Below are 17,833 nucleotides of genomic sequence, written 5' to 3' on the forward strand. Positions count from 1 at the left end.
AGTATAGATTACACCTCAACATAAAAATCCAATCTCCAGTGAACATAAAGAAAACAAAAATCCTCACAACTGGACCAATGAGCAACATCATGATAAACAGAGAAAAGATTGAAGTTGTCAAGGATTTCATTTGACTTGGATCCACAATCAAACAGCCACGGAAGCAGCAGTCAAGAAATCAAAAGACGCACTGCATTGGGTAAATCTGCTGCAAAGGACCTCTTTAAAGTGTTGAAGAACAAAGATGTCACCTTGAAGGCTAAGGTGCGCCTGACCCAAGCCATGGTATTTTCAATCGCATCATATGCATGTGAAAGCTGGACAATGAATAAGGAAGACTGAAGAACTGATGCCTTTGAATTGTGGTGTTTGCAAAGAATATTGAATATACCATGGACTGCCAAAAGGATGAACAAATCTGTCTTAGAAGAAGTACAACCAGAGTGTTCCTTAGAAGCAAGGATGGCGAGACTGCGTCTTACATACTTTGGACATGTTGTCAGGAGGGATCAGTCCCTGGAGAAGGCATCATGCTTGGCAGAGTACAGGGTCAGGGGAAAAGAGGAAGACCCTCAACGAGGTAGATTGACACAGTGGCTGCAACAATGAGCTCAACCATAACGATGATTGTGAGGATGGCTCAGGACAGGGCAGTGTTTTGTTCTGTTGTGCATAGGGTCACTATGAATCAGAATCGACTTGATGGCATCTAACAACAACAACATATACTCTGTGGAAACCCTGGTGGCGTATTGGCTAAGAGGTCTGTTATTAACCAAAAGGTCAGCAGTTCAAATCCACCAGGCACTCCTTGGAAACTCTGTGGGGCAGTTCTACTCCATCCTATAGGGTTGCTTTGAGTCAGAATCAACTTGATCGCAACAGGCAGGTACTATAAACAAAATACTGTATAGCTATAACATATATGTGAACAGGAGGCTGACACAACCAGAAAATAAAAGTAAAAAACATATCCTCTCTGGAAACACAGAGAAGAAACCACCTAAAGTGAGTTTCTTCTGGGACTGTTTCCTTACTCCTTTATGTTGTTTTTCTTAGGTGCCGTTGAGTCAATTCCAACTCATAGTGACCCTACATACAACAGAACAAAACATTGTCCTGTCCTGCCTCATCCTCACAATTGTTATGCTTCAACCCATTGTTGCAGCCAATCAATCTCCTTGAGGGTATTCCTCTTTTTTGCTGATCCTTTATTTTACCAAGCATGATGTCTTTCTTCAGGGAGTGGTCCCTCCTGTTAACATGTTCAAAGTATGTGAGATCAAGTTTCGCCATCCTTGCTTCCAATGAGCATTCTGGTTGTATTTCTTCCAAGACAGACTGGCTCATTCTTCTGCTTCTGGCAGTCCATGGTATATTCAATATTCTTCACAAAACACCGTAATTCAAAGGTATCAATTCTTGGGTCAGGTGCACCTTAGTCCTCAAAGTGACATCTTCACTTTTCGACATTTTAAAGAGGTCTTTTGCAGTAGATTTGCCCAGTGCAACACATCCTCTGATTTCCTGATCACTGCCCCCATGGGCTTCACTGTGGATCCAAGTAATGTGAAATCCTTGAAAGCTTCAATCTTTTCTCCATTAATCCTGCTGTTGCTTATTGGGCCAGTAGTGAGGATTTTTGTTTTCTTTATGTTGAGGTGCAATCAATACTGAAGGTTGTAGTCTTTGATCTTCATCAGTAAGTGCTTCAAGTCCTCTCTACTTTCAGCAAACAAGTTTGTGCCACCTGCACATCGCAGGTTGTTAATAAGTCTTCCTCCAATCTTGATGCATTGTTCTTCTTCACGTAGTCCAGCCACTTGGATTATTTGCTCAGCATACAGACTAGGTAAGTATGGTGAAAGGATACAGTGCTGACGTACACCTCTCCTTACTTTAAACCACACAGTATCCCCTTGTTCTGTTTGAATGACTGCCTCTTGGTCTATGTACAGATTCCTCATGAGCACAATTAAGTGTTCTGGAACTCCCATTCTTCACAATAATATCCATAATTTGTTATGATCCACACAGTTGAATGCCTTGCATACTCAATAAAACACAGGTAAAAACCTTTCTGGTATTCTCTCCTTTTAGCCAATATCCATCTGATATCATTAATGATATCCGTGGCTCTAAGTCCTCTTCTGAACCCAGCTTGAGCTTCTGGCAGTTCCCTGTCTATGTACTGCTGTTACTGCTTTTGAATGATCTTCATCAAAATTTTACTTGAGTGTGATATTAGTGATATTCTTCAGTAATTTCCACATTCAGTTGGATCTACTTTCTTTGGAATAGGCATAAATACGGATCTCTTCCTGTCAGTTGGCCAAGAAGCTATCTTCCAAATTTCTTGACACAGATAAGTGAGCACCTCCAGTGCTGCATTCATTTGTTGAAACATCTCAAACAGTATCCCGTCAGTTTCTGGAGCTTTGTTTTTCACCATTCCCTTCAGCCCTTCAGTGCAGCTTGGACTTCATCTTTCAGTACCATTGGTATCTTGATCATATGCTGCCTCCTGAAATGGTTGAACATAGACTAATTCATTTTTGGTAGAGTGACTCCGTGTATTCCTCCCATCTTCTTTTGATTCTTCCCGCATCATTCAGTATTTTCCCAGTAGAGTCTGAATTCTGAACAAAATATTTGCCCCAATTTTTTTCAGAAGTAGAATACCAGGTCCTTTTTCCTAGTCTGTCTTAGGAATCTCCGCTGAAAACTGTCTACCATGGGTAACCCTGCTGGTGTTTGAAATACCGGCAAAATAGCTTCCAGCATCACAGCAACATACAAGCCATCACAGTAGGACAAAGTGACAGATGCACAGGGATTCCTTTATCTATAACCAGTTGTCTATTTGGTCATCTAAGAAAAATCTAAAAATATAGACAGTAGATTGTGAACATTTCAAACATAATCCCTACAAATTGTTCTATAAAAAAACACTAGGTATTGATAGATCTCTCTCCCTTTCTCTCTTTTTCCCTCTTTCCCCATTGTTCTGTAGTACTACTTTGGTGTTCCAATTCCAACTCATAGTGACCCTGTAGGACAGAGTAGAACTGACCCATAGGGTGTCCAAGGCTGCAATCTTTATAGGAATAGGTCATAAGGTTTTTTTTTCCTCCCATGGTGGACTTTTCAGTTAGCCAGTAAAAAAACCCACTTCCGTCAAGCCGATTCCGACTTATAGCAACCCTACAGGACAGAGTAGAACTGCCCCATAGAGTTTCCAAGGAGCACCTGGTGGATTTGAACTGCCAGCCATTTGGTTAGCAGCTGTAGCACTTAACCACTATGCCACCAGGGTTTCCTTTCAGTTAGCAGTAGAGAGCTTAACCATTGCACTACCAGGGCTCCCTGTACTACTACCACACTTCACCATCATCATCATCATCATCAAAATAAATATACGTGCAAAAAGGGGTAAGAAAATGACTATTATGATATAAAGGAAAATCTATCTTTGTAATAAAATTATAATAAATGTAGAAAACAAAAATAATTTTCATATAGAATTAGATATTATGCATATTTAGTACAATTTAAGAAAATATTACTCTGAAAAAAGAGATAAACAATTAGATTATTTGAAAAGAGATCACCTGTGAACTGGCAGAAATAATAAAATAATCTAAGAATAAAAACACATAATTCACAAATTTAGAACAATAATATGATCAATAACAAACAAGCACAAATAGACAAGTGACATAAAGGAAAACCTTGAGGACTCTCTAAAACGCAGAGTAAAGCAAGCAGAACCACACGTGAGGTGTAAGTGAGTAAATATGGAGGACCGAGAAGCTATATGGGGCGTTCTTCTGTCTGACAAGTGACAGTTTATAAACAAATAATAGGGTATCTTTCCTCGGTTGAAGAAAAAATCAGATTTATAGATTATAAAGGAGCCCGCATTAAAATTTAGGGAAGGGGGGAGAAAACTTAAGCATAGCCTGGTAAAACTAAAATTTTTAAGAATCAAGAAAAAAATTTCTAAAAATATATGGGCTTTGGAGAATTAAAAATGAACAACAAAAAGCATATTAAAAAGTTGCAAACAAAGGCATCAGCTAGTTTCAGCCTCAGTGAAGTTCAAAATGGAACAAAATAAATAGAGGCATTTACGGACTAACAGTCAAATTTATGATGCAATAATGCTTTGCTCAGCCAAGTTATTGTAAATACAAGTACACATTGGGGAGGCAGGGGGGAAATGTTAGACATGTAAAAACCTGTTGCTGTTGGGTCAGTTCTGACTCATGGCAACCCTATGTGTCACAGAGTAAACTGCTCCATAGGGTTTTCTTGGCTGTAATCTTTGCAAATGCTGTTTGTCAGGTCTTTCTTCCACAGTGGCAATGGGTGGGTTCGAACAACCAACCTTCAGGTTAGTAGTTGAGTGCAAATCATTTGTGCCACCCAGGGGCTTTAGACATATAAGGACGAATGAAATAAACTCTTGAGTTTCAGTCCTGGAAGAAAAAAAAAAATAAGCTATGAACCAACCATTAGAAATCAAAGCAATGATAGAGCTTTAGATTTTTTAAAAATATGATTGATGACATTCACCCCTGAAACCTGTAAATAGAATTCATTCTAAATACATGGAAATAAGCTTACAAAATAGAATGCAAATGTCATTAATAACTCTTAAAATAATGCATACAAAAATGTCAAAATGATTTAATCATGAACCTAGGACCTTAATTATTTATAAATTTAAACCGTAATTAAAAAAAAAAAAAAGGAAGAAAGGAATTGAGTACAGCAGAAGTAGGATAAAATAAAGTAAACTACTTTTTTAAAAACTTTATCTCTCATGAAAGAAATTTAATAGAAACAGTTTTCAATGGTTATAACTGGAAAACAAGATCTCATATCTCAAGTGGTGTATATATCTTATTTTTTGGAAAAACTATGGAAAATATTTTAAACATAGTTCATATAGAAAGCATCTAAAAACTTACAGAAAAGAGCCAAGAGTTCTGTGATTTTACATGGAAGGTAAACTAACTTACCTTGAAAAATGTTCTCAATATAAATAGCTAAATATTATGAAAAAATAAGACAAAATATTTTAAATCACTAGCTGAGCTTACAAAATAAAAGAAAGTTTACTGGTGATACACAAAACTTTTGTACTGATATTCAAAGAAGTTTTACTCAAATAGAATCTAAAACTGGAACAATCCCCATGTCTATGAACAGGTAAATAGATGAACAAATTGTGGCTTATTCATAAAATGGATTATTACTCAGTAATGAAAAAAAATGAACTAGTGTACACCAATGATCATTGCAGCATTATTCACAATAGCCAGACGGTGGAAATAACTCAAGCATCCATCAACAGATAAATGGATAAATAAAATGTGAAATATATGCATATTATTCAGCCATAAAGAGAAATGAAGTTCTGATATATGCTGTGACACTGAAGAACCCTGGAAATATTAAGCTGAGTGAAAAAATTCAGCACAGAAGGCACGTATTGAATGATCTCACTTACATAAAATATCCAGAATAGCCAAATGCCTGGAGACCAAAGTCTATTGTGATTAGCATGGGTGAACGGGATGAAGGAATACTAAGGTATCTCTTAAGGATCATGAAAAAATTTGGAAATGATAGTGGTGATGGTCACACAATATGGTAAATACGCCCTGTCCTCACTTATCAACACGCTTAGGTTTCAAAGACCAGGTCATTATGCGAAATCGGTGTTATGCAAAAAATGAAAGATAACCACATCAGATCAGAAAATGAAGGACGACTGCATCATAACATAATCACCAGAGTACATCATAACACAACTGTGCAGTTATATCATTATGAAACTGTCAAACCAGCGAGAATCAGGACTCAGCCAAGTTGATAAATTACTTTAAGCGTCGAAGCCAGCATTACTCTTGCCTCACACTTGGTGTTCATTACTGTCAGATGTATGTCATTAATGCACAAAATAGTTGGGTAGTAGTTTTTTACTATTGTCATAGATGTGAAATATCGGATAACGAGATAGCCGATAAGTGAGGAAAAGGTGTAAAATTGGTGTCCCAAAATTGTAGACATAGGGATGGTAGAAATGGCAAATGTTCTGTTGTATGTATTTCATCACAATAACATTTTTAAAAAAGAATTAATCACTGATACATGAACCAATATGGATGGATCTCAAAAATAGTATAGTGAGTGAAAGAAAATCAGCATAAAATAACATGTAGTGTATCATTCCACGTATAAGAAGTTACAGAAAAGAAAACTAAGTAAAAGTGATAAACACAAGAACATTGATAGCCTGGTGACAGAGTGACTGATTATAAAGAGACAGAGAAAACTTACCAGGGTAATAGAGATTGCTCTGTATCTTAATCCAGGTGTTGGTTATGCCCCTTTGAACCATACACTATACATTTTATTGTGTAAGTATTACCTCAATAAAGAAAAATTCCAAGGGTGCTATAATTCTATTGTGTAAATACCAAAACAAAACTGTTGTGGTCAAGTCGATTCCCATTCATTGCGATCCTATAGAACAGAGTACAACTGCCCCATAGTTTCCAAGGCAGTAGTCCTTACAAAAGCAGACTGCCACATCTTTCTCATGAAGAACAGCCGTTGAATTCGAACAACTAGTCTTTCAGTTTGCAGCCTAACACTTAAGCACTGTGCCACCAGAGCTCCTAATGTGTAGATAACCAAAACCAAACCAAACCCAGTGTCATCGAGTTGATTCCAACTCATAGCGACCCTATAGGACAGAGCAGAACTGCCTCATAGAGTTTCCAAGGAGCACCTGGGGGATTCAAACTGCTGACCCTTTGGTTAGCAGCTGTAGCACTTAACCACTACACCACCAGGATTTCCAATGTGTAGAGTGAAATAAAACATTAATAATCTCATATTTTCCATAATGATGATTTAAATTTTTCTGTAAAGATGTTTCTTTCGCTCCAACGTGTCTTTAAAGGTATCCCCTAAGGCCTCTTTCTTTTTTTTCCCTACCCTCTCTCTATAACTTCATCCTTGCCACAAAAAGTATTAAAGTAGTACGTATAGCACTAAGGTAGTAAGATCAGAGATGGAGATGGCATGAAATTCCAGAACAAAATATAACCGAGAGAAAACAATTAGAAACAAAGGTTATAATGTGACCAAGATTCTAAGATTGGGCAACAATGCAAGAAGAAAGAAGGCAAAGACAATTGATAAACACTAATATGGTTCCATGGAAACCCTGGTGGCATAGTGGTTAAGAGCTTGTCCGTTAACCGAAAGGTTGGCAATTTGAATTCATTAGCTTCTCATTGGACACTCTGTGGGGCAGTTCTACTCTGTCCTATATGGTCGTCAGGAGTTGGAATTGACTCGAGGGAGGTGGTTTGTTTGTGTTTGGTTTTAGTATGGTTGCTAGTCAGTGTTGTACCCACAGGGGTTGGGAATTTCAACTTGTCTTAAAGTACAAGTTAATTCAATCACCTGATAGTTACCACTATTGAACTGGGGGTAATTTTGTGTTTTGTAGTACTTTTGAAATATAAACTATTCCATCATTTAATAAGGTTATACTTCATGACTTAGCATAGTTGAAATAACTATAGCAATATTATTATACTGAACTTGAACAAACAGTACTAAAACAGAGGTTCTTTTAAGGCAGTGATCTAATTGTGTCAGTTTTATTGTCTTCCTAGGCAGGCACTTATCATCTAATTCTCATATATTGGGATCTTTTATTAATATTATGGTTTGCTTCCTGCTTTACAAAGAGATTAAAATCCAGTATCAATGAGGATAACCGAAGAATGGCAAGTAATATCATTGGTGTTTTTTACAAATTTATGCAACATGGAATTTGCCTTTTGCTGAGCAAATAGTTTGTCTGCCAGTTATTTTTATAAAATACAAATATGATCTTCTAACTCCTGTACTTAACTTTTTAATGATTTTTTTTAATTATCTATATATATTAAAATTAAAATTCTAGTATTGGTCCAAAAGCATTTAATAATCAGGCACCTACCTATATAATTCATGTACTTATTAATATGTCATATCGCCAAGCCTGATCCTTTTGAGACAGATAGGGTTAACTGTGCCAGCGGCTGAACAAAGGAACTATTAAAAGATTACCATCTAGAAGTTGGGTAAGCAAAAACCCACCCTGTCAACACGTGATAAGATTGAAACAACCCATGAATTACTACCTCCTTCTTAGTGTTTTTCATCCTTTACAGGCTCCGCATGAACATAAGAACAAAGTGTGACCTCTGTTTAACCTCCCTTATCCCTCCAAAGATGGCGGTGTAATGCTGACGATCAAGTGCGCTTACGCTATATCACCCCATAATAAGTGATGCCGAGGGCTGCCGAGAGGACTCCATCTTGAATATCAGCGGGCTGCATCCTAGATTCCAGATGCACGCACAACCTAATTAGCATACACCGCCATTCTGAGAAGTACCGGCCCCTTCAAAGAAGCCCACTAAATATCCATTACTCTGTTGTCTCCACCAAACCCGTATAAGCCCTAGCCTTGCTCCCCTTTTCTAGTCAGTCTTTTGGAGAGACTTAGATCCTCACTGACTCCTTTTGCTTGACTCAAGCAAAATAAAGTTTGCTGAAGATAAAGTTTGTCTTTCGCGTGTATTCTTACTCGGGAAAAGGCAAGGACCCTTTGTGTGAGATTGGCAATTGGTAACACTTTTACCAAAATTTTTCATCTCCTCCTTGCCCAGTAAATATACACTTCTAATAAGAAGGCTTCTCTGTTGTCATGGATTGAATTGTGTACCCCCAAAAAATGTGCCAACTTGGTTTGGCCACGATTCCCAGTATTGTGTGGCTGTCCTCCATTCTGTGATTGTAATTTTATGTTTAAGAGGATTAAGGTGGGGTAGTAACACCCTTACCCAGGTCACATCCCTGATCCAGTGTAAAGGGAGTTACCCTGGGGTATGGCTTATATCACCTTTTCTCTCTCATGAGATAAAAAGGAAAGTGAAGTGAGCAGAGATGGGGGGCATCGTGCCACCAAGAAAGCAGTGCTGGGAGCAGATCGTGTCCTTTGGACCCAGGGTTCCTGCACAGAGAGGCTCCTAGTTTCCAAGAAGATTGATGACAAGGACCTTCCTCCAGAGCCGACAGAAAGAGAAAACTTTCTCCTGCAGCCAGTGCCCTGAATTTGGACTTCTAGCCTACTAGACTGTGAGACAAAAAATTACTCTTTGTTAAAGTTATCCATTTGTGGTATTTCTGTTATAGCAGCACTAGATGACTAAGACACATACCTATCCATACGAATTAGCCAAAAATCTAGCATCTCCTCTATTCTCTGTGTTACAATTCGTCTATGTGCCTCTCTTCCTTATTGTCCTCCAAAGTAATGACTATTCGGACTTCCCTTACCAAATACTAATTTCGCCTTATTAGATGCTGAGCCTTCTTGGGTGTGAATCCTCTTTGTATCTACAGAGCTCAGCTCAATGCCCAGTACGCAATAAATGGTTAATTAATGATTAAATACTTGAAAGAATAAATGAACAGTAAAATAATTGGCAGAAAGTGAGTTGGGCTCATTTGACTGACTTCCACAGTTCAGATAGCAAACAAGTATGAAAGACAAAGTCAATACCCACTCAGACATTCATTCTGTTTTATTAGTGTTCTGTTAAGTGTATTTAACCCACATTGATGAGGCATACATCACAGATTGCTGTCTGTTTTTTTAATTTCTAAATAAAGCTTTATGGATTCTGAGAAGAAGGATAGATACGTTTGACAAGTTTCTCCCATCCGTTGATAACTTTCTGCTGCTGCCCTTCGAAGTGCAGCAGAAGTAGGGAAGCTATTTAGTTAGTGTAGGATTTTCAAATATGATAGATACTCTTTGTGTGCCAGTTTTAAGTTCTGCTTCCTTTGCACAATAATAACAATGCCTTGTAAGGAAAATTTTGACTCTGAAATGCAACATATCTTTATTACAGAAAAAAGAGGTAGCACAATTAAGTTTTTTGTTTTTTCTTCAATGAACTGTTTTATATAAAGTGAAGCCCTGGTGTTGCAATGGTTAATAGCTCAGCTGCTAACCAAAAGGTTGGCAGTTCAAATCCACCAGCTGCTCCTTGGAAACACTACCGGGCAATTGTACTCTGTCCTATAGCGTTGCTGTGGCAATGGGGATTTTTTTTTTTTTGGTGTTATATAAGGAAAGAGTTCATCTTGTGTGTAACCAATAAATAGTAAACCCTTCTCACACACCCATACATATACAATAACAAAAACAATGTATTTTATAAAAAAGGGATAAATCAAATTAGTTCATACTTTGTTGTAAAAACAGTAATTTATCCTAAGATGCAAGATACCACTTTTTCATTTATTCTAAGTCAGTTATTTTGTACCTGATCCCACATAATGAATATTACATATGTGCCTGAGGGCTATTTTTGTTGATATCCTATACAATTAAATACATAATAGATTAATTGTGCATTTATTCAACAGATATTTATCAAGAGAAAGCTATCCACTTTTAACAGAAATGTTCCTTTTTTTAATTCAATTTATAATCTAACAATTATTAACACAATGAAAAAATTGAATATATATATGTTTAGTTTCTCCATAGCTTAGTTTCCTATGTTGGGTGTTAATAATTGAATAACATAATCCTATCAATCTTAAAATTAGGTCATCATCTTAAAATTGTAGCGAATAAGTGGGGGAAACGCCATGTACCTTAAAAAAAACAGAAAAGGAGTCCAATGTCACCAATTCCAGCTCTGCAACCCTTGATGAACACTTGTTTCTAGTCTACAGCTGAGATACCTTAGAATTTCAGAACAACTAATCAGGCACTTTTCCAATGTGTTTCATTGTTGTTTTAATCGGTAATGCAAAGCAGATCAGAGATAATGTCTTGGCCAACTTCAATGTATCTTATATGTCAGGCTCCTCATTAAAGTTGGAGATTCAAAGGCCTCATGCTAACTGTGTTAATTTAATGTTTTTCCCCTTTCACTAAACCATCACGGAAATTGAGAGTTTTTTTTTCAGTCTCCAGTGTGCCTCATCTGTATTGTTTTGAAAAGTGTTAAGTAGCTTTTTTTTTCTAGATCTTGAAAGTCAAGAAAACATAATCTACACACACCCACACTCATTCAAACACACAAACAAAATAGATACAGATTTGAACAAACCAAACAGCACTGAAACAAGTGTTCAGCATGCTTAAAATAGCTCCTCAGATTATTATCAATACAAAGCAAAACAAAAACCTAACACCGTATACATAGAAAACCAAAAAGCCAAAACCTGTTGCCACTAAATGGATTCCAACTAATAGCAACCCTATTGGACAGAGCAGAAACAGACTGACACATCCTTCTCCCACAGAGTGGCTGGTGAGTTCAAACCGCCGACTGGTTAGCAGCCCAGCACTTAATCACTGTGCCGTCACAGCTCCTTTGTTTTATTTTTATTTTGTTTTATTTTTACACGGAAGTTAATATGATGCATATACGTGTTTGTGTGTATACATGTATGTGTTCGTATGTGTATATATGTGTATATATATTCTATATCAAAATGAGTTTATTTTGTATTTATTGCATAACTGTGCTTTTCAGGTCTTTATCAGCCTGCTTTATTTGAAAAAACCCAAACTTATAAGATATTTATATTTATATAAGATATCAGGAATTCCTGGGTGGTGAAAACGTTTAAGCATTATTTGACTACTGGATAAAAAGTTTGGCAGTTCAAAACCACCCAGAGGCACCTAGGAAGACAGGTCTGGCAATCTGCTCCCAAAAGATCACAGCCTTGAAAACCCTATGGAGCAGTTCTACTCTGCACACACGGGGTCATCATGAGTTAAAATCGGCTCAAGGCAACTAATAATAATAACATATCAGATATCAGTTGCATAATTTGTAAGTCGTGTCCTACAGTCCTTAGACTACTTTAACATTAAGATTTGCTTAGTTCCTTCTCTCTAAGTAAATTGAAGAGCCTCAAAATCTTTTCTAGGTAGCATCAATCAAATAATCTCTTCCATGAGACATTGCTGATTATTCCAATTAGAAATGGGTACTCCCTAAAGTCGGTGAAAAAGAAGGAGAAGCTCAAGGAGACAGATTGACACAATGGCTGCAACAATGGGCTCAAACATAGTAACAATTGTGAGATGGTGCAGGACTGGGCAGTGTTTTATTCTGTTGTGTATAGGGTCGCTATGAGTCAGAACCAACCCGAGGGCACCTAACGACAACTCCCTAATTAACCTCCCAGGCACTCATCTGTAGCTCCCTTATGACCTTCATTTATTCATTTCTTTCAATCAGTCAATCTCTCTTAAAACATTAATTTATCCACCCAATTGTCCTTACTTAAAAATTTTGTGGAGACATTTAAAATATATATACTCATATATTTATTTTAAAACGCATAAAACAAGCCCTACTCCTGTGAAGCATGACAAGACAGACATAAAAACAAATTTAAAGGTATCCTATGTTCCCTGATATGGAGAGTTCAGAGAAGGCTTTACTAAAGGAAGTTTTTTTGAACTGAGTTGTGAAGTTAAGTGTTACTTCTTTAAATGGCAAGTGGTGTGAGCCATTACAGCCAGTGAGAATTGCAAATTCAAATATTAGTAGGAATGAAACAGCATGGTGTTTATTTAGTCTTGAATGTGTTGGGGGAGAAAGAGAAACTGATGTGAAGAGATGCATGGGGTCAGGTCATGGAGTGCCTTTGGAGTTCAATAAGAATTTTGGACTGTGCAAAACTAAATTAGCACACATATTCTCCCCATCTCCTGCATTTCCTGTCTTGGCTAATGGAATATCCATCCATCTAGTCATTCAGAGCAGAAATTTTAGAAAGATCTGAGATTCCTATCTTTCCCATATCCAGACATTCAGATGGTAGCTCTATTTCTCTAATCCACACCTTCTCTCTCTCTCCAAAATCCAGTGTACTTTTATTATGTAAAGTAGGCTAATAAAGATCTGAAAGCCACAGAGTTAAGCTCTTATCATTTTTTTCCTTGATTATTTAAATAACGCATAAGTGTTTTATCTGCTTAGTATTCTATTACCCCATCCATTCACCACAATGCTTCACAACAAATCTCTAAAAAAAACATATAAAGTTATAATAATCTCACTGAGCTGCTGAATGATATTTATTACCTCTGGTTACACTTACATGTGAATTTGTTTTTCTTCTTTTCTTTTTTTAAAGCATTGTGAGTTCCTGGAGGGCAAAAGCAATTAGTTACCTTTGTGTCCTCTGTTGTAATGTGATACCGGCTAATGGTGAGATTTAATAAATATCTGTTGAACGAATAAATAAGCAAATATTCGTGAATTTTATTAAAGCCTCCAAATGAGCCCTCTTAAAAACAAATTAACAGAAGGCTTTATTTCAGTCTTCGCTTTCCTCGTCTTCCCAAACTCATCTATTAATTTCAATTACTGGATTCTTTATCTTCATTTTTTTCCCCCATATCTTCTACTGCAAAGCAAAGGAAAAAGTTTGAGATAAAAGATTAATCAAACCCTAGGTACCTTATTAGCCTGCTACTAAGTCTTCGTAAAGATCAGCTTTCTAAATCATTAAGTCCACTCTTTGGGTTTGACTGTAGAATCCCATGTGATTGTACACACCGTTCCGTTAAGTATTGTGGAATATAGTTGTCCTTGCAACCAGCATAACGTTATTAATCATCAATTAACAATGAGTGGAAATGTGTGGCCTATACCTTACAAAACGTTTTCTCACAGTTTCTTTTCTTAACACTATGTTTTCATTTTCATCAAAATTCTAGAGAATAACTCGTTCAATAGGTAGGTGTTACGTGATCACTTTCATGCTACTTCACAAGGTGCTGAGGATGGCAAAACTTATTTTTAGGTAAAAATTATTCTAGGAGTTCAAGTTTATTCAGGAAAAGGAAATATATACAATCCACACTGAAGATTATATACATATTATCATGTGGAGTCTACATGAGTGCCAATGACCGACATACAAAATGATGAGGTTACTTGGAGAGGGGCTCATAGTAGAAAACGGGACAATATATTTTGTATTTACAGGGAAGGAAAAGATTAAGCTTTCCCATCATTGATGAAAAATTTACTGTAAGGATGAAAAGAACAGCCTACTTAGAAAACTCTCTCTCTCTTATACTCGCTCTAAAGAAATCTTTGTACCTACAAAACAATTTTGGATTTCAGGGGGATGAAAGACAGATGTACATACTTGAGTGAATAGAATGACGCAGCTAGAAACCAACTGGGAAAAAACTCCTGAATCAGTTCTGAAGAAGAAGGCTAAGCAGAAATAAAGGGAAAATAGTAGGTGGATCGATAACCTCTGTATCAATCAATCGACAGGGTCAATAGCATTAAACTTGGGAAAATAGAAATATCTCCGTGGCTCCTGATGAATGTTAAGTTGTTCACAGATAGTTCATCTCTCTTTTTGCTTGGGAGCTATAAACACGTATTGAGCATATATGTGGTGCAAACAATATTATGTGTTTGCTTCAACCAGTTTCATGGCCCCATGTCCTAAGCTCATGAAAAATCGTATGTCCTATATTATTTGGTCTTGGGTATGGCCTTGGGAGTAGTTTTGGCCAAAAAAAGAAAAATATATATATATGAGCATGAATGACAAGGGTCACTTCCAGGACTCTACACAATTCTCCTTCTATCTCCCTATATTTAGACAAACACACCTTATATTCAGATGGTCAAAACTCAGGGACTGAATTTCAAGTCATCCCTGATAATGGCATAGAAGAGCACTGTCCTAGACAGTTACCTACCTGTGATGTGAAGGGAATTGTACCAAATTCTGGCGCTACAGAGCTGTAAGACATGTTACCTGTCTTGGAGGAGGTATATGTCTGAATAGGTCTCTCTTTACATAAACAGATAGAAATACAAGGTTCTAGATGGCCCGTAAATTATACTGGAATTTAGAAGGAAGTACAAAAAATGGTGCGATGGAATCAATAAGAAAGCTTTGTAGTAGACACACAAGACTCGGGAATCTCAAAGAAAGAGGGCTTCAGTAAGTGGAAATCATCCTTGAAGCAAGTGTCAGAGGCAGGGGAAATAAAAGGAAGTGAGGTCAGAGAAAGGCAGAGGGAGTGATATTTAGTGGGATGCACCTTATATCCCATGAGTCATTGGTGATTCACTGGTAGAAATCCCTGCCTTCCTCACCTGTGGGAGGCACAGGTTTGATTCCCAGCCAATGCACCTCGTACATAGCCACCACTTATCTGTCAGCGGAGGCTGTGTGTGGCTACGCTGCTGAATAGGTTTCAGCAGAGATTCCAGACTAAGGTGGACAAGGAACAAAGGCCTGGCAACCTACTTTTGAAATCAGCCAATGGAAACCTCATGGATCACAACGGCCCAATCTGCATAGAGACACTATGCAGTTGGGGGTCTAACTGGACGGCAGCTAACAACAACAACAACCTTATATCTGAGAGTTAGAAAGGGCAACAAAGAATGGGTTTTATGAGAAGTATTCCCTCATAACAGGAACAGAATTTGCCTGAGGGGCAACCAAAAGGCAGATAGGCCTGTAATGCCAGGCAGAGTTTTTCGGTGGTTTTTGTCTGTACTCATGAAGGAGAGAGGGGAGACCTGAAAGGACAACCGATCGAAGAGTAACAGAATACATTTATTTGGGTTATAAAAATCAAACCATCTATGTAACTAGTATACTTTCTGGTCTGTGCTTATAGCTGGAAGTATTTACATTTCATTAAAATTATAAAAGCAAAAGTTTCACATATAAAAATTTCTTGCTTTCTACCTTGGCTAAATAACTTCATTCTTTTCCACAAGTAATACATTTCTATTACAGAGAATTCAATATAAAATTCTAACTAATGCAGAAAAACACAAACACAAAAAATACAAAATCACCCCAAATTCCATCTAATGCATTAACTTTAGCTGAATCTCATCCTAGACACACCTTTATCTATCTATGTCTGCCTGTCTGTCTCTGTCTGTCTACCCATCCATCTATCTATCCGTCCACCTGTCCACCCGTCCACCCGTCCATCCATCTATCAGTCTATCTACTGATCTAAATGAACGTAGTGAGACAAGAGAAATAGTGTCATAAAAATTCTGTAACGCTAAACCTGTTACTTTATATGAAACCAAATTTCAACTGAATGAATCCATAAAATTTAAGTCACCTAAAAACAGTCTGTAAGGTTAGTAAGTTTTGGGCCACTTTTTTAATCCTTCAGAAATGAGAGTCAATTTTTCAACTGCATGCTTCAATTTTAGAGAGGGGTATTTGAATTTCTGCTCAAAATGATTGGATAGTCGTCTTCTACTTCCTTCTTCCATCCCCCATCTGCCAACTTTTGTAAGTTATTATTATTTATACATTGTCAAAGTTTATAAAACCGACATTCTGCTTTACAACCTTCATTTCCGTGGATGTTGGGTATTAATTCTGTTTTTAAACAGATTCAGTGTTCTCCACCAGTCCTTTTATGACAGGTTTTCCATTTCAGATTTTATTTTGTTTTGCTTCATCACTTAGTTGACTGGAGTTATTTATCAAATTTTTTGTCCCCAAAAATGGCCCATAAATGTATTCCCTGAGTTTCTGTATGCCTGAAAATATCTGTCATTTTGTACTGTTTTGTCCTGTTTTATTGCACTTGAAGGACAATTTGGTTATGTGTAAAATCATAGCTCTGGGTTTTATTTTTCCTCAGAACTTTGTAACTATTTTTCCATTATCTTTTGGCATTTAACGGTACTGTGGAAAAATCTAAGCCCAGGTGGAAATTTAATTTTTCCCTTTAGGTGACTAGTTTTCTTCCTTCCATTTATCTGAAGAATGTTTCCTTTATACTTGTTTGCTAATCTAAATATGTACCATTGTCAGTTGTCCTATACCAATTTTTCTATGAATTAATTCTTAATATATTTTAATTTCTCCCTTTATTCCTTCCTATTGTGTCCTGAATGCTGGATTTGGTTTCACTTTGAGGTGTTCTACTCCAAGGACCAAAATTGTGTTGTATCATCACCATCTGACATTTAAAATTACCACCTTCATTTTTGTTGCTTTGATCTTATCATTTAATCTGGGTTCAGTATGATTTTTTTAAAACCTTTCCTTATGCCCGTAATTTAATTTTAATTCACATCTTTGTAGTTTCTTGCTGTTTCTAAATTATTCATTAGTTCTAGAAAGGGTTTTATTTTCCTAACTTCACAATATCCCTTTTTACATCATTTTATTTTATTATTATCTCATCTTTGAGTTCCACTTTTTAATGATTCATCATGTTTATTAAGTTTCATAAGAGAGGGAATGCATTCTGTTCTGAGAGCTATATTTCCATCTGATGCATGTCCAGTGTGTTTCTTTTTAAATATAGATTTCTATTTTTTCTTGTGACACACGTGCAGCTTTGTCATAACCTTTTCTTTCCTCTTGATAATGCTTAATGCTGACAACTCTGTCCAAATTGTCTCATTGCATAGCATCGATTAAGTTTCCTTTATTTGCTTACTGTCATGCCCTGTGATGTTTATTTTTCCCCTACACTATGGCTTGAGGACTTAGGTTTTTTGTCCCAGGCTCATTTGTGTGGCTTGATGACAAGTTGGTAGGTTAGACAAGTGAGTGTCATTCGTCTTGTGACAAGCATAGTATGTATTAGAGTAAATATGCTTGATCATTGTCTTAGTCAAGGTTCTCTAGAGAAACAAAACCAGTGAGATGTGTGCACATACAGAGAATGAGATTT

The sequence above is a fragment of the Loxodonta africana genome, chromosome 26 (assembly GCF_030014295.1).
Source record: "Loxodonta africana isolate mLoxAfr1 chromosome 26, mLoxAfr1.hap2, whole genome shotgun sequence".
NCBI lineage: Eukaryota > Metazoa > Chordata > Mammalia > Proboscidea > Elephantidae > Loxodonta > Loxodonta africana.